At 39.1% G+C, this 19,752-nt stretch overlaps 1 protein-coding gene and 1 pseudogene across 4 annotated transcripts in view; one reads left to right on the forward strand and one right to left on the reverse strand.

Moving 5' to 3' along the window:
- The window catches only part of LOC102889929, a 12,824-nt pseudogene extending 7,160 nt beyond the window's left edge, over positions 1 to 5,664 (reverse strand).
- The window catches only part of EGFLAM (EGF like, fibronectin type III and laminin G domains), a 149,250-nt gene that overhangs the window by 16,073 nt on the left and 113,425 nt on the right, over positions 1 to 19,752 (forward strand). The window lies entirely within an intron of this gene.

The following is a 19,752-nucleotide window of genomic DNA, read 5'->3' on the forward strand; positions in this document are numbered from 1 at the left end:
TTTCCTGGCAAATACCTTGATTCAATTCCTGAACACCAACAAAAATGAGGTTGTTCTAATGGTTACTATGCATGCAGGTTGTTATTCCAAGTCCAAGAGAGTTAGCCGCAGATGAATGTAGGAGTCTCGCCCTAATTATAAATAATCCTGACACAATCAAGTTTTCACCCAATAAGCTCTCCATTTGATGTAGATAATAGGCAAAAAATGACTGTCCGAAGTACCTACACATAGAAAGCCTTATAGACAGATATCCTGGAACCCTCATTCTGCTCGTGCTTTAAAGTAATAGCAATAGCCCTTTTTTAAAGAAAAAACAAGACTCAATTCTTATAAAGAATAACTTTTTATATAATTACAGTAGAAACTCTACTATCCAGTTCAATTTGGGTAGGTCAGTTAATCGAAAGAGTCAGTTAAGGAGACAGTTTAAGTAGAGATACATTTTATTTTCATTTAAAAGATAGCAGTGGAAGATTTATTCGACAATGTTTGGATGTAGGAGTAAAACTTTTTTTATTTTTTTATTAACATGGGCCCATTGATCGTGGAGTTGTTGGTCATACTTCAAGCAGAACCTCCAAAAGGGCATTATCTGAGTGCAGGAAGCTTCTAGATTTTCCATTCTTTTAGAGTTGCAGCAACTGTTGTTTAGGAATCACCTTTATTGGGTTATCTTAAAGCAGTCAACCTAGTTTTTACTGAAAGCTTTTCTTATCGTATTTGTATTTTATCTGTTTACAAAATAAAAGGTCATGTGATTAAAATAACATCTTGGAACAATGCCATGGACTCTTGGTAAGCATACCACTCAGCTCTGGGGGAGCAGATGCCTGAGGGCCATGCGGAATGAAGCCTTGCCAGCCCCAAGCCCTCTCAGGCCGCTGGCAGCCTTCAGTATCCATATGCTTACCAGGGTGAAAGGAGGCTGTTGATTAATTCAGAAAGTAACTTAGGTAGACTTTCTTTTGCTTACTGTGTTTTGAAAAGTAGTTTTGCTTTGGTTTGTTAAAATAAATTTCTTGCCCTCTTGTTCACACTCATATTTTGCACAGGTAGTTTCTTCACAGTACACAAGCTTCTGCCAAACTCCGGTGACATTGTCAATTAACTTTGCTTCGGTGGAGTTCAAAGCAATGAAATTCTTTTCAGCAAGAAATCTTTCAATCGTCTATAAAATCTGTGTCTTCTGTAATGACACATATATGTAAAAAATGTGGTGATTGGTACCCTATCTCAGAGTTTTTAAAAACCCTAAACATTCATGTGGCTTTACATGCCAAATATTATTTCAAATGTTTAGAAATAATGTACTTTCATTCCTCTTAACATTCCTTTAAGGTAGGACTTGCCCTATGACTTTCGTAGATGAGGCAGAAAGAGGTTAAGTGGCTAGGCTTGGATTTGAATCAAGTCAGGTTGGGTGGGAGCTTTTCTTCTAGACCACTTCTTCAGCATCTCCAGGGCCCAAGTCGCCCTGTAGAAGATAGGTTGGAGACGTAACCCAGATGAACACTCTGACATTCAAATCTTTTACATTTTACAGTTCGCTCCAATAAGCACAAACAATAGATTCTCAGCAGAGTGTTTCATGAGCTATCGGCCCTCAGGGACAGCTTTCCAAATTACCCATTTCCTCAAGGAGGACATACTTGGAGGCCATGGTGGACCTCAGGCCCACTGTGAGGTCCTGCCAGGGCCAGGGCATGAGAAACGCTGAGTAGAAGTTGACCAAGTCTCTTTAATCCTCAGCTATGTACCTTGAAAGTCCGGCATTCTTAGGTTTTATACATATAAAATTGCCATTAGGAAGCCATATGGGCTGAATAATTGAGTGTAGGATAGATACTATGCTCCCAGCACCATTTTACTATACTTTATACAACTTATAAAACAGTGAGCAGACATCACTTCTGAATAGTGACTTTGCACCTCTGGAATGATGACCAGTGTGTGAACACACTCAAACAGTCCTGTCTGATCCAAATAGACTAAGAAGAGGTTAAACATGGCAGGCCTGACCTTGCAAATAAAGACTCCACTGATATATTAAGTGGTATTAGCCACCTTCAGACAAGAGATATCTGTGAGGGCAATGATAGATTATGATGACAATAGCTCATATTTGTACGATGCCTCAGAGTTTGCAAAACTCTTGTCTACATTATTAGAGTCGCCACTAGTGATAGATTTTAGCGTCAGATAGAGCTGTTTTGCAATCCTACCTCCTAGGTTTGTGACTTTGTTCAAGTTCCTTCATCTTCCTGACTCTCTGTTTTTTTTTCCCCCATGTGTAAAATGAGTATAAATTGTTTATCTTTTGGAGTTTTATGCGTTAAGTCATAATACCATGGTGTGCCTAGTACAAAGCCTAGTTTGCAGCAGGTTCAGTGAAGATATCCTTTACCTGTGCAAACAAACTCAGAGTCACAGGAGGGGCAGAACAAGACCCTATGTCTTCTGACTCTCAAATTAGCGGTCTTTGTACTTTGTCTCACATTGTCCAGAGGCAGGCACATTTCTGTTTAATGATCTGTAGTGCAAAGGCATCATCCAGTCAGAATGGACACCCAACCAATCAAAAGAAATGAATCAGTGATCTCAGTTGAGATGTGGAAGTGAATATCATCCATGCCCTGAGTGGGAGCAGTGACAAATGAATGTGCTTTTATAATCACTTATCTATGATTACATATTCATTTATTCATTTGGCAATTGTTTATTTAGCAAGTACCATAAAGTGAATAAGAAATATAATAATAATTTTCTTAAAACTCATTAACAGTTTGCAAAATTCCAAAGATATAGTGATTCTTGTTGGAAATAGAAATTATTTAGTTTCTAATTTAACTATGTTAGATTTAAATCATATGATTACAGATTACAGAACTAATTATAAAGCTGAAGGGTACATTATGAACTGCTTTTTCAGTATAATTTCTTAATATGGATCTTTATTAATGTATTTTTAGGTAAATGAAAATTCATTGCATAGGTTAGATGGTCTGCAGATTTTAAAAGTAACTGTTAAAGATAAAAGAGCTTAAATATATGGTAAGACTGTTTTATTGTATTACCTGATTTTTTTGACATCTTCTAGCACTTTTAATATAATTAGTAAGATAGCTGTAACTTTTGGGTTTGGGAAAGAAAGATGGCTATTTTTAAAACTGAAAAAATGGGAAAACATTGAGAGAAAGAAAGAAGCCCCACTTTGATATTATCTATTATGTATATTATGATTCTAACCTTGTGGTCAAATAGAAAACCCTCATTTCACAATTGTACGTTAGAGAGATTAAATCATTTTATAAAATTTTATAATATCAAAGAATCTGACTGAGTAATATACATTTAAGGTTTGAGAGTGGGATTTTGAGTCCCTGAGACTTCAATCCACAAGTTAAGAAAATATAAGGCACCTATCAAGTCTTGAAATAAAATAGTATTTTTCTCAGTTACATAATAAAGCTTAGAACAACCTAAATGCTAATTTTTCTTGTAGTAAAACACTCAGACTATTAGAAGGAAAAAGATGACAAGTATTCACTTTATTTTCCTTTTAAGTTATATAATTCAGTTGTCTAGACAATATTAAATTAGCCACATTGTTGAGCAACCCCTTCTCTGGTCGAGTAGACCAGATATATGTTAGTTCTTCAATGCCGGGGCAATTTTGAGTGGTAGGAAGAGCACTGGATTGTCAGAGAGAGGCCCTGAGTAAAAGCCATCCCCCCGTTACGTCCTATAACTGGATCCTTGATCGCCACTTATCGGGAGTAACACTAGGGAAAATTGTGTGTGGCACATCTCATTATTAACCCAATATCTTCCTTTTGTGGCGAGAGGGAATAGGAATACTTCTTTTGGTGGTATGGAGTAGAACCTCTTTAAACTCGTGTCTCATAGCAAACCAACCTTTCTGAGACCAACTTTTCTTCTAGATTGCCTTTTTCTGCTATGGTACCATCTTCCTTTTAATTTTCAACCTTGAATCCCTGGAGTCATCTTTAATTCCTTTTCTCTTCTCCCCGACTTGATAATTCTTTTTCCTTTGGCAATTATTCTTTCATTTCCTTCTCTTACATTCCAGTTTCTAGGTGTTATTTCAAACTCTTTTTACTTGAGGCCTGCAACAGACTCCTAACTAATCTGCCTCCAGTCTTTTTGCCTCTTTCCCATCTCTTTTGGTCAGATCTTACCCTTGGTTATGCTGCAGTAACAAACAATCAGAAAATCTCGGTGGTTTCCTTGTTGTTTATGTTACATGGTTATCATAGATTATAGGAAGCTGATGTCCACAGCATCTTCACTCAGTGATCCAAGTCCTACTATTTAGAATTTCCTCAGTTCCTGATTCAGGGGGACGGGGAACTGAAGGATCTCACACTGACAATTAAATGTTGTACCAGAAGTGACATGCTTGTTTCCACTCACAGTCATTTGCCAGAACTAGTCACATGGCAGAAGTGTGTAACTCTTCCGTGTGCTTGGGATAAGTGGAAAAATGGATATTGGGGTGTATTTAGGGGCTGTACTATTCCATCCTACACGGAAGGCAAGAATCCTATGATGAAGGCCATGGTTTTACTAAGAAAATAAGAATTCTACATTGAAGACCAGAGCGCTCCAAGGAAGGCCATTAGTAGTCTCCTTCAAGCACTCCTTTACTTGAAACCTTTTGGCAGTTTCCCACTGTCTATCAGATGGTCCAGATTTCAAGAATCACTAACATTTATTGACTAGCCAGTATTTATTAATCACTTATTATGTTGGGTACCCTGCTAGGTCCTTTCTAGCCATTATCTTACCTATTTCTTACAATAATTATTCATGGTAGGCATTATTATTCCCATTTGACAGTTGAAGAAACCGAGGATTAAAGAATTTTTGTCATAATTTCTCCAAAGTCAGACCATGTATTTTTATGTAAATGAAATGAAAATACTTGGATGCCAGGAAGTACAGTGAGGGAGGGGGGTTGTGATAACAGCAGACCTTCTGGGATAGTTTTCCACTAACGCTGTACCTCATTGGTTGAGGGTTGCTCTTGAGATGTTAACTCCCCAATATTTTTGCTCTGCCCTGCCCTGCCCACAAGCCAAGGACACACTCTCAGCCATAGTACACCCTTCCGCAGAGGGGGGCAAGCTGTCAGTTTTCTGGAACAATGCTGATAACCCAAGAGGATACGAGCATTAGCAGTATCTGCTAGAGAGGTGAAGTTACTTGCCCAAGGATACAGTAAATAAGATTGAAACCCACTCTAGTTTGCAAAGCCACTGTCTGTCCACACTGACATCTTACTGCTTATTAACACTGGAGACAGATCAGTGCTCCAGCCAAAATGGATCACTGACCACTCTCCAAACCATCCCGTCCTTTTTCTTCTCTATCCTTTTTGTTCGTGCCATGTCTTCTGCTGGCAGTTCTCTTTGCTTTACGCCTCTTATTTAAATTCTATTCATGTTCTCTGCTCAACTCAAAAATTGCCTTCTCCATGAAGCCTTCTTCAATCACCAGAAAAGCTGCCTCTTGCCTCTAAACCCTACAGTAGTCAGTAAGCTGCTGTAGCACTTACCTCGAACCGTCTCGCAGGGCAGGGATGCCTTCGTAGGTCTTTTTCTGGATTAGACTTGTAGGCTCCTTGAGGGCACGGACCATATTTTATTCAGTTGCTACAAATGTTGGTGGAATAAGGCCGATAAATAGAACTGTAGAGATGCACATTCATGTGCATATTTCTTTCACTTTCAGCCCATGTTGGCTGACTTTGCCAAAGGTCACACTGAAGTCTGGATTTCAGGAGGAGGAGGCTTTTTGTTTTTACGCTCACTGTGCCACCATCAGCTTCTCTACTCCCCCAACCTCTGGCATCTGTGTTGTCACTTGCAGTTTCTGCCCTTGCATAGGGACAGGAGAAGGAGCTGACCGCTGAGGGCAGGGAGGTTTCCAGCAGTCTGCGGCAGGTTCCTCTCTGTGTATCTTGTCTGGGAGATAAGTACCTGTCATTATTCTCGTTAGAAATGGAAGTGGGATCAAGATGGTTTGCCCAATTCTGATGACATGACCAGGAGACTGCAATTAACCTTAAGGTAATACTCCTAGCCATCTGCCACAGATTACTAATAATTAGGAGATGACGAAAACCATTGGCTTTGTTTGGCTCTGAACTGGAAAAAGGAAGTGACTCTTTAAGTGTTCTCCCCTGATATTCAGAGTTGCACTGTCATTAGGCTGGGAAAAGTGGTGTGGATCGAAAAAGGCAATTCCGCTGGGCTCTCCCTCACTTTCCAAGAGACACTCGTGTTACTGAAGAATGGCTTTTAGTGCACGCCAGCTCCATAAGAGGAAGTAACAGCAGAATAGATGGCCTCCCACCTTGGTGTCTTTTTTCTCACCCCATGAGGCTTTCTGATCCGGTAATCCCAACCCCTCCTTGTCAATATTGCCATTCTGCTTTGAAATGCTGAGCCTAAAGAGGCACTTCTGGCCACAGATGGTGATTCATTCTAAACAGAGATAGGTGATCCTTCTCATCTTTTTTCCACCCCATAAATGCAGAAACGTTATATTCTTAGCCAAATCCTTTTTGAAAAAAAACTATCAAATTACTAGCTTTAACAATTTCCTGCATAGCAAATTCTTAATTATGTAATGGACGAAAAAAATCCATTTTCTTTTATCTGTTTTAAATGAGTTGCTTTTCAATTTCATTGATTGTCCCTTTGTTCTTATATGACCGAGTAAGAGTTTACTTGAAGAATAGCTTTGTCATGTTTCGTGTATTTGTCTCCAATGCCTAAATAGAAAATCTATGAGGAAAACATTTAAAAAAAATTATCTACCCAGTTGCCAGTATAGGCAACGTAAAAGTTTGCTTTTATCTTCCAGACTCTGACATCCATTTCATTTATAAATCACTCATGTGCCCACATTTACTGTTCTACACTAACCAAGTACCCAGTCAATGAGTTATTAATTATTCCTCTATAAAAAAAAATCACATGAAGATCCCAGATATACTAAAGGGGTAGTACACACATGCACATGTACAGGCAGTTTAAGTACACTTTGCATTACATGTTGACCTTATGAGAGTTTTGTATATACACGTGTAAGTAGATTGGCCAAGGGCTGGGAGGGTGGGCTGTGATTAATTAAGGAGAGCTTCTGGGAGATGTCAAATTCTCTGCCGGTGTCAGGAGGAAAGAACATAATGCTATGGAGAGTCATAGAAACGTTTATTATTTTTATATTTGGTGAGATAGTTGATATTTTTAGGCAGAACCATTAACGATTGTTAAAAAATCAGTCCCCACTCTCTATTTCCCTCACTTTGCAACATACAAAAGAGGTGTCCTTGTGCAAAGCAGCTCCACTGGAAATCTCCCTTACTATTTTTTTGTTTGTTTTTTGGTTGCAGCTTTTATTTTTGCCTTTCAATCTCCGACTCCATGTGTTTTTCATTTCCACTCAGAAGAGTTTGAACTGTTACTGACTGAGGACTTCTAGTCTAATAAGGCTTTTTTGTTGTTGTTAACTTTTTAATTCATCTAGCGTTTCAAATGATGAAGACCCTTTGCTGTGTAATCTGGGCCATATTGCTGTTGTCCTCATATATGGTAGAGTGGGAAGAACTTGGGATTTGAATCAGAAGACTTTGGTTTGAGTGCAGCTCTTTTACCAGTCTCAGTTGTGTGACCTTAAGCAAGACCTTCGACCTCTCTGAACATCTATTTCCTTGCTTGCAAAGTAAGTTAAAGAAGGATAACAGTACTTACTGTCCACAGAATTACAGTAAGGATTACATTTAGTCATATGCGTGATATAAATTTTAAATGATTTTTTTTTAAATAACCAGTGCTATAATTATACTGGCACTGTGTGGAGACTTGGCTGCCAAGAATTTCTTCTTTAAGGTCTTCTTCGATTCCTGAAATCTTTTAATTATAAACAGTTAACCACACAGAAAACAAATGTTTTCTTAGCAGTTGCTCTTTATCGTTCTCCAAAAGTATTTTTATATGTAGTTCCTCAAGATATAAACAGTGAAGTTACAGGTTTTATGAGGTTATCTTCTAAGATCAGGACTTATATCAAGGTTGCACAAGAAGTCAACATTATTGTTGAAAGTCTTTATTATTATTATTCGTAAAGCATAGTGTATATGTTTTAGTGTCTATACATGTGCCTCTCATTTAGGAAGCCATTTGTAGGGAAGGATTTCTCTTTAAACACTGAAATCACACTCTGTGGAGTTGATAGTCACCTGGGAGATGCATGTGGGAATTGAGACCTAGGAAAATGTAGATTCAACACTCTCATTTCACACTCACTCCAGGTGCTCACTCATTAAGTGTCCTTTATATTGATGTTTCTTTCTTTTTCTTTTCTTTATTATTCTATTTGTTGGCTATTATTAGATAGCAAACCACTCTAAAACTCAGTGGCTTGTAAGAGCTGTCATTTATTCTCACCCATGTTTCTGCAGGTTGCCTGGGGTCAGTTATGCAGGCTGGACTCAACTGCGTGGTGCTGTTTCAAGCTGCTGGTTCTTTTGGGCTTAACTTTTTGTTGTAGGTTAGGCTCAGGTCCGCTTCATATATGTAAAGGTACCTTCATATTTCTAGTAGGAAAAAATGCTCGTGTGAAACAATGTATTCCATTGCTAAGCAAACCATGTTTTTCAGTTGATGGTGGGTCAAAAGCCATAGTTCTATACTACCTACATTGCTAAAGCAAGTAGCAATCCTGAAATATGGAGGAATACTTGTTACACATTTAAGGTTAGTGCTATTTAAACTGCAAAAATACAACCAGAAGCACGTCCCAGAATAGTTAAGACACTCTGAGGGCTTTAACAAGTCCACTTCTGGTTACACCTAACTCTCCTGGCCATGCAATGCTTTAGAAATAATGTGTGAGCAAAAATATAGTGTCCATGGGGTATCAGTAGGGCCAGGCAGAAAGGTAGAAAGAAAGTCTCTTGACTGTTATTGTTATTTAACTATTCTAAACTGAGCTAAAGAATTGTTCTACAGGAGGCAAGAGTTAATTTTTGGTGATGATGATGATGATGATGATGATGATGATGATGATAGGATTGACTTATTGAATATATACCCTAATAAGTTAAATAGTTTCGATTCCAACAGAGGTCATTTTAACTTTGAAGTCCGTTCTCTTTCATTTAGTCTCAGCAGCCTCTCAGTGTATTCTGCTGCCTCCTATTTAAAGAGAATTGCTTCTTCTTAACAGAAGAATTATAATAAATAAATGTCAAAGGAATAAGGGAAATAGAAAATTACTATTAATCAAATGCTGCAATAAAACTAATTAATACAGGCAAGAGCCATCAATAGATGCTAAAGTTAGTGAGCGAAAGTTTGAAGAGAAAAAAGATAATTCATAGCAACAAAGTATCTTTTCACCCAAAGATATTTATTAATTACAAAGGGGAAAATTATAACTCTACAGTAGAAATAGTTGGCAGGCACCACCTCATCTAAGTGACCAATGTTAACGTCACCAGTAATAAAACAGATTGACATTCTATTCTCTTTGATAGGATACAGAGAAGAGCATCATTCCTGTGGTATTCTTGCCCAAAATGTATAACTCAATCTAATGATGGAAAAACATCAGAGAGCCAAACTGAGAGATATTCTACAAAATAGCTGACCATACTCTCCAAAAACATCTAAGTCATGAAAGATAAGGAGAGATTTAGGAATTATTGTAGATTGGAGGAGATTAAGGAGACATGAATATTTTTTTATTTTTCAATTACAGTTGGTATATAATATTATATTAGTTTCAGGTGTACAACATACTGATTAGACTTTTATATAACTTACAAAGTGATCACACTAATAAATCTAGTACCCGTCTGACATCGTACATAGTTATTACAATATTATTGACTATATTCCTTATGCTATACTTTACATCCCTATAACTATTTTGTAACTACAAATTTGTACTTCTTAATTCCTTCCCCCTGTTTACTCCCCTAAACCCTTTCTCATCTAGCAACCATCAAAATATTCTCCATATCTATGAGTTTATTTCTGTTTTGTTTGTTTATTTTGTTCTTTAGATTCCACATGTAAGTGAAATCATATGCATTTGTCTTTCTCTGACTTCACTCAGCACATCCTCTAGGTCCATCCATGTTGTTACAGATGGCAAGATTTTATTTTTTATGGCTGAGTAATATTCCATTGTATATATGTATCACTTCTTCTTTATCCATTCATCCATTGATAAAAACCCAGATTGCCTCCATATCTTTACTATTATAAATAATACTACAATGAACATATGGATTCACATGTCCATGTTTGATCTGAAGGATGTCCCTTGTAGGCTGCATATGGAAGGGTCTTATTTTCTTATCTATTTAGTAACCTATCTTTTGATTGGAGCACCTAATCCATTTGCATTCAAAGTAATTGTTGGTAGATATGTAGTTATTGCCATTTTATTATTCATATTTTTGATCTTCTCCTCCTCCTCCTCCTTCTCCCCTCCCTCTCCTCCTAGAAGACCCTCCAGCATTTCCTGTAATACTGTCTTGGTGATGATGAACTATATGGTGATGATGTTTCTATATATTAGGTAGAGCTGCTATGTCTTTAGCTTTTTCTTGACTGGGAAGATATTTATCTGTCCTTCAATTCTAAATGATAGCTTTGCTGGGTAGAGTAATCTGGGCTGTAGGTCTTTGCTTTTTCGTCAGTTTGAATATTTCACACCAATCCCGTCTGGCCTACAAAGTTTCTGTTGATAAATCAGTTGAGTCTTATGGGAGCTTCCTTGTAGGTAACTAATAGCTTTTATTTATTTATTTTTTCTGCTTTTCAGATTCTCTCTTTATTTTTAACCTTTGGCATTTTAATTATGATGTGTCTTTCTGTGGGCCTCTTTGGGTTTGACTTGTTTGAGATTCTCTGCACTTCCTGAGCTTGTAGGTCTAGTTCCTTCACCAGGTTAGGGAAGTTTTCTGTCATTATTTCTTCAAATAGGTCTTCAATTCTTTGCTCTCTTTCTTCTCTTTCTAGTACCCCTTTGATGCAAATGTTGGTGTGCTTGATGTTGTCCCAGAGGCCCCTCAAACTTTCTCATGTTTTTGGATTTTTTTTTCTTTTTGCTGTTCTGATTGGATGTTTTCTGCTTCCTTATCTTCTAAATCGATGATTCATTTCTTCGCTTGGTCTAATCTACTGTCGATTCCTCCTAAGATATTCTTTATTTTAATTATTATATTCTTCATTTCTGACTGGTTCTTTTTTATGTTTTCTATCTCTTCGTTAAAGTTCTCACTGAGTTCATCCACTCTTCTCCTAAGTTCATGGAGCATCCTTATAACCAGTGTTTTTAACTTTGCATCTGGTAGATTGCTTGTCTCTCTTTTGTTTAGTTCTTTTTCTAGAGCTTTGTTCTATTCTTTCATGCAGGACATGTTTCTTTGTCTCCCCATTTTGGCTGCCTCCTTGTGTTTGTTTCTATATATTAGGTAGGGCTGCTATGTCTCTGGGTCTTAGCAGAGTGGCCTTATGTAGTAGGTGTCCTGTGGGGCCCAGTGGCACAGTCTCCCTGGTCACATGAGCCAGGTGCTTCGGGTGTGTGCCTTGTATGGGTTGTGTGTGCCTCAGTTGCTATTTGGGAGGGATTGACCCTTGGGTTGATTGGTTGTGAGGACTGCCTGGTGACTAGAGTGGAGGAGCTGTTATTCAAGGGCTGAGCCTATGGAGCAGAATTCACTTTAGTAGGGCTCTGGTACCTGCCCAGTAAGTCCTTTGGATGTGTCATCTTTGAATGTGGCCCTAAGTGGTGCTCCAGCTCAGACCTAAGCCAGTCACCTGGCATGCAGGCCGGTGCCCCTTGGGAGGGGCTCCACTTCAGGCCAAGTCCAGCAGCAACCTATGCCCTGTCTGGGGCCACCTGGCATGAGCCACCTAGCAATTCGCAGATAGCTGCCACCTGCTCTGGGCTTGGAGGTGCCTCAAAAGGCTGAGCTGTGAACCGAGGCTGGCTGCTGCTAGTGCTAGGCTTTGGGCTGCTCAGCAAGTGGTACAGGTCATGCTGAGGCCTGATGCTGCTAGTTTGGGTTTTGTGAACATTTAAGGGATTTTAAGAAATTCCGCAGCATGAGCCAAAACAAGCCATTTGTATGGAAAAGCTGCTGGAAATGATTTGGATGGGCTCACAAGTTGAGAGGGGCGAGATCTCAGGGAATCACCAGGAGAGAGAGACCAGGGTTAGCCAGGTTAGTTAGGAGACTCAGATATGGCAGCCGCCTGTGTCTGTACCCTGAGAAGGGTGAAGGCTCAACAAAGGAACAGTGGCCTCTGCCAGCACTTTTGTCTGGAGAAAGCTGCCCCTCTAGCCCTCTCCCTGAAGCTAGACAATTTAGTTCCTCCCATATTTCCCATAGCTCCTCCCCAGCAGCCTTTTGAGCTGCTGTCCCAGCACTGGAGCTCAGAGAGAGTTCATTAGTGGTTAAGTCCATGCACTGGCTCGTTAAGAGGAATGCTGGGACTCCCACAGCCTACTATCTAACTTAGCCACAATCTGCTGATTTTCACAGCCGGATTTTGTGGGGACTTCTCTTCCTGGCACTGGAACCCTGGGCTGGGGAGTCTGGTGTGGGGCTGAGATCCCTTGTTACTCCAGGGGGACCTCTGCAGCTAAGATACCCCTCTCAATTTTTAACTGCCCCACTCAGGTTTAGGACCGGTCTATTCTGTGTCTCCATCCCTCTTACCAGTCTTGAGGTAGCTCCTTCTGTACGTCCTTAGTTGTAAGACTTCTGTTCAGCTAGACTTCAGGCGATTTTCAACAATGGTTGTTCTATAATTTAGTTGTAATTTCGATGTCATTAGAGGAAGCAAGCACAGTGTTTTCTGACTTTGCCATCTTGACTGGAATCTCAGGAGACATGAAAATTTAATGTAATGTGGGATCTTGAATTGGATCCTAAAACAGAAAAAAAGACAGTTGTGGAAAAACTGGCCAAACTGGAATAAGGACTATACTTTAGTTAATAGTATTGAACAACATCAATTCCAGGATTTTATCATCGTGCTAAGGTTATGTAAGATGTCGCTATTAGGGGGAGCTTGGTGAAGGGTATATAGGAACTCTGTACTATTTTTGCAAATTTTTTGTAAGTCTGAAATTATTTGAAAATAAAATTCAGAAAAATAAAAATATTGGTATAGGTTAAATTAATAAAGACTAGGGATCTTATTATATCTTTTGAGAGCCATTCTTTTACTAAACAAAGACTGTTATCATCCATTATTTACTTATCTAGAAACAGAAATTCATAAAATTTAAAAAATATCTAATCTCTTGGCTATCAATTTTAAATTACATAGTTTTGTTTAGCATTAAACTGTCAGTTGGATATTTTATTTCTTTTGATTCTGCCCTATGGATTTTTGACTTTTTTTCTGAAGACTACACTATTTGAACAATAAATCACATCAGAAATGAAAGGAAGCCCCTTCACAATATTTCTGTCTTAATCCAAATTTGCTGTACTCTCTGAGCCTGTTCTGACAATCTCTAAAGTCACACTTCTCAGGCAAAAAAAAGCTAGCAAGAACCATTCATTAGTAAATGTGATTAACACCAAAGGATCGAGCTTGTTGTTTTTGGTCTCACTATCCAAATAACAGCACCAGGAGGTGTTTTGATTAATTCTGGGCTCTGGAAATGTCCCACCAAAGATTCGGAGCTATTTTGGGGGCACCTTCAAGCCTTGGGTCTCAGGTAGAGAGAAGCTGCCAAGAAGGAGATGGGCCAAGGAGGAGATGGCTTACAGCTGGGATCTGTCCCCATTGCCGTTCAAGGACAATGTTTTTCTACTGCATTTTAGTCAGGATCCAGTACCATTCAGCCCAAATCCACCTTGAGTGTAGACAACACCATGGGGAGAGTGGTTTCTAGAAAACTAAAGTCCTCGTGGGCTTACAAAGACTCAGGCAGAAAATATGTCCACGCTTGACAAGGTAGATAATAGAGAAAGCTGTCATCTGCTTACAGAAGGAGAGAGGTGGTTTTCCAACATGCTCCTGGTAGTGAATCTCTCTTTGAAATTTTCTTTTTTTCTGTCTATACAGCAATTGGTGATATTCAAAGGCTTCCATTTTAATTGACTGTGACTCCAGCCATATCTGAGCAATGTCTTAGTCATCTTGAGGGGTAATTTCCCAACCACTGTCTTCCAGAGCTCTTCAATTAGGAGAGATATAAAACATCCCAGCTCCTTGTACCTCCTCTATTGCTCCTAGTAGCATGATACCCTACAAAGAGCTGGCTTGCTCTACCCTAATGAGCCCATGCCTTCACAAGCCCCTATCTTTGGACCATCTCTGGGGCTATAAATCACTTATAGAAGCTCATATGTTGGGGTTTTAAGATGGCATTAATAACTCTATTATTTACTGAATACACTATTGTACAACTCTTTGAATGCCTGTGAATATGACAGTTAAGATTTCCTTTAAATTATGCAAATAAATATAAATATAAAATATAAATATATTTTACCAAATAGCCAGAATTATCGAATGTTTATTATCTGTTAAGCATCGTTTTAAGTTTCTTACCTTGTATTATACGATGCTGGATGTAGGTATAGCTGTCATCCCCATCTGACAGTTGAGAAACCTGAGGCACAGACAGGTTAAGAAAATTCCCCTTAGTCTTTACAGCTAGTGAGTCATAGCAGCAGGTCATGAACCCAGGCGATATGGTCCATGGATGGTGCTTTTGGTCTCTACAGTGTGCCCCCCCTGGGCTACGGCTTGTATTCTGCAACACAAAAGAAAAGATGAGTATAGGCCAGACTGTACTTCCTCAGGGTACCCGTTACTGCAAAACAAAACAAAACAAAACAAAAAAACAATTACTTTTCTATTATAGTCTCATGTCAACTTGTTATTCTTTTTTAAAAAAATTAATTAATTTTAATTAGTTTCAAGTATACAGTACATTGGTTAGGTATCTATATAGTTCATAAAACCATCCCCCCAATTGCTCCCTCCCTCCTCTGGCCCACCACCTAGCCAACATATTAATGCGAACTGCATTCCCTGTGCCGTGCTCCCCATCCCCGTGACCATCTATCAACTACTAATGTGTCCTTCTTTAACCCTTCACACCATTCTCCCAGTCCCCCAAACAACTTTGTTATTCTTTACTTATGAAGCATCCATGTACTATGTAGCTTATGTGTAGAAGCTAAAGCCAACTGAACTGGAACAGAATTCAGGACACTGGTGAGGCATGTAAGTGTGTCTTGACTACGGCATGTGAATTCTGATAGCCCGTCTCCTTGCAAGGTGTTATCAGGATTCACTTGACATCCATCCACGAGCATCTTTTATGTGCTGGGCACTGTTTGAGTTGCATGAGATGCCTCAATAAACAGAAACAGACACAGATCTCTCCTGTCATGGAGATTACATTATAGAGGGAAGAGAGAGACAATACAGAATAACCTGGACATATACTCAAAGCTGTATATTAGCAGTGCCATGGAAAAACTAGAGACACTGAAGAGTCAGGAGGGTAAGAAGTGCTAAGCAGGGACAGATATGGGCTGTGATTTTAAATACGGCAGTCAGGTTGGTCTCATTGAGAAGGTTAAAGAGCTAAAGAAGGCGAGAGAGTTAGCAATATAAAGAAGAGCCAGTAAAAATGTCCTAAGGTGGGAGTGTGCCTGACATGTTCCAGGAGCATCATGGAGGCCAGGGCGGCTAGAGCTGAGTGGTGGGAAGAGAGAGAGCAGAGTTGCAATAGTAGGTCAAATTTATGCTGAGGAAATGATGAGCCACTGCAGTCGTTTGAGCAGAGGAAGAACCTGGTTGAATTTTCTCTTTAAATAGCACTCTGGCTGTTGTGTTGAGACTAGACTTTAGAGGGTTAAAGATAGAAAGAAGAAGCCTGTTAGGAGGCAGTTGTAATCCAGGAGAGAGAGAAGGCAGTGACTCAGTCCAGGGTGTAGCAGCAGAGGGGATGAGAAATGCTTGAGCTGGGGCTACATTTCAAGGAAAAGCCAACAGGATTTCCTGATGCCGTGGGTGTGGGATATGAGTGAAAGAGAAGAGGCAAAAATGGTGCCAAGATTTTAGCCTGAGCAGCTAGGAGGAAGGACTTTACATCACGTAAGGTGAAGGAGACTATGGGTGAAGCAGGTTCGGTGGTGGTTGGAAGATCAGGAGTTCTGCTTTGGATGTGTCACATTTGAGATGCTCGTTAGACATCTCTGTCTCTGGAAAGCAGTTGAATACCAGTCTTTACTCTAAAGGAGAGATTGTGGGCAAAATGATGGGACTTAAAGTCAAATGTGGATGACACTAGCAAGGGAGGGCGTGGAATCACTAGAACATTAAGAACTCAGAAATAAGGAGGAACCAATAGAAAATTCTGACTGAGATAAAACCAGGAAGAAACCAGGAGCATGGTGTCTTGGAAGCCAAGTGAATAAAATGTGTCAGGAGGACAAAGGATCAACTGGCAAACCCTGTTGATAGACCAAGTAAAGTGGGGACAGAGAACTGGCCAATGGATTTAGCAGAGGGCAATGGTGACTTTGAAGAAAGGCATTTCAGTGACATGGTGAAGGTAAACACCTGACCGAGGTGGCTTAAGGGAAGATGGAAGAAGAGACAGTGAGCACCGGTGATGGCTCTTTAGGGGAGTGTTGCTGCAAAGGGGAGAAAAGGAAAAGTAGAGTCAGGGGAATTTTTCTAAGATGGGAGAAATAACAATTGGTTTAAATTCTTAATAACTCTGGTCCTTTAAATAACATCATGACATCTTTCTGTGCTAGGGTTCACATAGAAAACCCAATAAAAAATTACTACTAGTATCATGTGGGGATTGGAAGAGAGGTAGAGTGGAACAAGATAAAATAACATGGGAAGAAAAGGAGAGATATTTGAGGATAGATGCTTGTTAAATTCTGTGAATTTGGGGAGAACTGGTTATCAGACATGTCTACATCAACCTAGTGTCTTGTACCAGACAAGTCGTCCAGTGTCTGTTGTACCATGAGCATCAATGCCACCCTTCCCTGACAGCCTCAATGGTCCTGTGATAGATCAGTCTCAACTAGACGTATAGACCTCATAATATAGATGGGAAATCTAAAGCCAGGATTGCTCTGAGATAAGTGATGGACCTGGAATAGACCTGGGAGTCAGTCAAGTTGACATTCAAATTTCAATTTGTCCACTCTACTGCTGTGTGAACTTGGGCAAGTCTCTGAGCCTCCATTTTCTTATCCGCATCATGAGAATTATAATAATGACTACCATATAAGATTATTATAAAAATTCAGTGAAAGAATATATATATGTGTGTGTGTGTGTATAATTATATATATATATGTGTATATATATATATATGTATATATATATAAGATATTAACACAAAAAAAGAACCAGGAAATTAGTTACCTGCTTCCTTCTAAAATATAAATTAATTTTATTTCTATCTTTACATTCATTTCCCCCCAGTAATTCAGAGCACTTCTTCAAACTCTTGAAATTACAGACTCTCTTTCTTTAAGAGACTTGTTCTTAAGGTGTCTGAGAATTTTTTTTCAGCACCTGAAACACAAGCCTTTCTCTCATGTTCAAATAACTGTGAAATGGACAATACAGATTTTTCTAAATCTCCCCTCACACCTGGTAAGTGACAAAGCCATAGTTACATCAGCTCCAGGGTGAATTTTTGAACAGGTTGTACCTGCTCGAAGTGAGGATTTCCTGAGTAATCTCTCCTCTTTCTACTCTCTATCTGTCCTCATGCCCTAATAGCCCAGACTCAACAGTGAGCTCATTTTAGACTCTTGGAATCCCAGGACTTAGCCAGTATCTTATAACTTAATGTGCACAGCTGCTTCTGAAGAAAGATTGGGAATGGTCATCATTCCCATTTCACAGAGGAGGTATGAAAACCACTTGCAACTTGCAGAATTGCAGAAAATGTACCCCTTGTCCCCGGGATTTACCCAGAGCACTTCTGAGATATCTTTAAAACACCTCTTAAAAAGAAAAATATTTAAGTCTAACTGCTCTTCCCAAGTCTACTGTGACATTCTCATTAGTCCTCAGTCAGTAAGAAATGAAGGGTGGAGGCAACTGAGCAGTTGCCTAAGAAGTGCTAAAATATCACAAGAAAGTAAAAATTTCTCTGGCAGTACAAGATGAAGATAATCGTGGTTACCAGAATGCCTCTCAGGCAGACATTCTTTATTATTAGAAGATACATTTTGATAAAGCTACTTTGGGTTGGGGTGTATGAGCTGAAACTCTCAAGGGAAATTCTTGTTAACATAAGAGTCCTTGGAATGCCCTGTAGGGGAGATGAGTCCAATTCTCTACACGGCTTCTACGTTTGCTGAATGAATTGTGCAAGTATGGGGCCAGCACTACATTGCTGGGTAACTACAACAGAAAGCTGAAGTCTGTGGATCACTCACTCTTCTTCATCGCCAGGCAGTGAGCAGCCTGTCCTTCGAAATAAGTATTGATCATATAAGTAAAGAACATTGATTCGAGTTTCTGCTCGAATGTTGGGGGCAATGGGTGGAGGTTAAACTCACATAGCTACCTTTACCCCTACTCAAAAACCCTACTACGATGAATGCAAAGAGATTTTTTTTTTTTTTTAAGTAAGATCAGCAGGTGGGAATAAAGACAAAGTCCACAAAGTTTTTGAGCTAAGAAGTAGGTGCAAGAGTGATAGTGACTTAAGGGTGTTAGATTTAAGAAAACAGAATCCTAAGCTGGCAGTAAGGAAAGCTGAAAGCCTACCAGATTTATATCTCGAAATCTTCTAAATTCTCAGAGATAGGTAGCACCAGATATTTTTGGAAGGAGGAGGTAAAGGGGAAACTAAAATAAAGAAGACTGGTTGAAAGTGTGATTGAAAAGTAGAGTCCCAGAACTCTTTTTAACATCTGCATAGCTGGGCAATTCCTTCCTTTCCCTTCCCAAAAGACTGGCAAAGCAAAAGTTCTGTGAACTGGAGACACCTATTACACATGGAGGATGATGGGTACCACACTGAAATGTAGACATACATAGGATGCCAATATGTACAGTCTTCTTCATTACTCAGCTCCCATATTTTTGGCTTACAGACTTCCTTCTTCGGGTAGGATATTGGAGGATCCCTCTCTGGGATTTGACTAGCGTAAGAGGAAAGACTTAATGATATTGGTACAGCTGCAGTAGAGTTCACAGTCAAGAAGTCTTGAAACAGCTACAGTAGAGTTCACAGTCAAGAAGTCCCGCTAACATCCACAAGTTTACAATGAGCTTTTAATTCCTGAACATTTAAATATGAGCAGATAATCAAGGCTTCCCAGGCATCCAAAGAATGCCTCTAACGTGAAAGATAGAAATCAAAATTATGAAAGAGAAACAAGTAACTTGGAAGAAATAGGGACTATGAGGGAAAAAATAAACGTAAAAGAAACACATCAAAAATAATTATTCACTCAGATCCCCTAAAGAGATAAGATATTGCAACCATGAAACATGAGCAGGATATTATATAAAAGGAAATGATAACTAGAGGGCAAAAAAAAAAAAGCTCTGAGATTTTAATAATATGATATCAGAAATTATAAATTCACTATAAGGATTAAAAATAAAATTAGAGAAGTCTTTCGAAAAGTAGAGCAAAGAAGCAGCAAAGAGGAAAGAAAACATAAGAAAA

Source organism: Pteropus alecto, unplaced genomic scaffold (genome assembly GCF_000325575.1).
Source record: "Pteropus alecto unplaced genomic scaffold, ASM32557v1 scaffold338, whole genome shotgun sequence".
NCBI lineage: Eukaryota > Metazoa > Chordata > Mammalia > Chiroptera > Pteropodidae > Pteropus > Pteropus alecto.